Source organism: Bison bison, unplaced genomic scaffold (genome assembly GCF_000754665.1).
Source record: "Bison bison bison isolate TAMUID 2011002044 unplaced genomic scaffold, Bison_UMD1.0 scf7180017851288, whole genome shotgun sequence".
Lineage (NCBI taxonomy): Eukaryota > Metazoa > Chordata > Mammalia > Artiodactyla > Bovidae > Bison > Bison bison.
The window spans coordinates 4,591-5,863 of NW_011481861.1; the positions used below are offsets into that span (position 1 = coordinate 4,591).

General features: G+C 49.0%; 1 non-coding gene across 1 annotated transcript; it reads right to left on the reverse strand.

The window, feature by feature from the left end:
- Window positions 1–1,121: 1,121 nt before the first annotated feature.
- TRNAG-CCC lies at window positions 1,122–1,194 on the reverse strand. The gene has a single exon. It is a non-coding gene; the product is annotated as a tRNA-Gly (tRNA).
- Window positions 1,195–1,273: the final 79 nt, after the last annotated feature.

The following is a 1,273-nucleotide window of genomic DNA, read 5'->3' on the forward strand; positions in this document are numbered from 1 at the left end:
GTATTCTTGCCTGGAGAATTCCATGGACAGAGGAGCCTGGTGGGCTACAGTCCATGGGATCATAAACAGCTGGACATGGCTGAGCAGCTAACACACTTGGCAAGCTTCTACAGAACTGAGGATTGTTCGCTGTGGACTTGGGACATGTCCATTGACAGACTATGCCATGTAGGGAGGATATACTCATGGGAACAAGTTGTTGGGAAGACGGGGAGCTCTGGATTGTTGTTCTTTCATAGGACAGCTGCTAGAAGAAATCTTGTGTTGGGAGCTAGAGCCAGTGAGGGGAGATGTGTAAGGTAGCCCTGAAGAGCTGGTGGATCAACATTTTGCCATGTGGCTCAGGGAAGTGTAGGATAAAGCTGGGTTCTTAGGAGAACTGCTGCTGAGGAACGAAGTGCCTCCTGAAGAGGCTGCTGTGGAGGAATGGATGCTGAAGGAGGAAGAAGATTTGGGGAGGTTGTTGACAAATGGAGCTAGGCTAGGTATGCGTGAAGCTTTGCAATGTGTGGGGACTGCATGCAAGATTGACTTGGGCCTGGTTTCTAAGGTGCTGCCATTTATACCACTGTTCTAGAAACCTTTGCTGAGGGGAGCCTGGCAAGAAAGCGCTTTGTATCTAGAACTCTTGGGGTTTTCCTCCTCAAATTGCTCCAGTACCATGGTCCGTTCAGCTGGAGAATTGAGAGGGCGATTACAGAGTGCTAGAGAGTGATGGTCTGGAAAACTGGGTTTTGGAAAATTTCTTTTTTACTTTTGTACGTGAAGACCTGTGACGTTTACACAAAGCGATGGGGCTGCCCATTCTGTCTGATAAAATGAGAACCTTTCCACTGCTTTTTAAAAAACTTGTTCTGGTTCTTTCTTTCTTTCTTTTGCTGCCCCAGGGTCCTAGTTGTGGCATGTGGGATCTAGTTCCCTGACCAGGGATCGGACCCAGGACCCCCACACTGGGAGCCTGGAGTCTCAGCCACTGGACCACCAGGGAAGCCCTGAATGAGAACTTTTAGGAGGCTTAGTCTATGTTTCCTTCACCCTGACTTTGTTCTATTTATTTATTTGGCTGCACCGGGTCTTCATTGCAGCATGTCAGATCTTTAGTTGCAGTGCGTGAGATGCGGTTCCCTAACCAGGGTTTGAACCTGGACCCACTGCATTGGGAGTGCAGAGTCTCAGCCACTGGACCACCAGGGAAACTCCACTTTGCCTTAACTGTGAAGGAGCCTTTACTTTCTTCTCGGTCAGTATGGATGTCAGGGACCTGTGGTGTGGT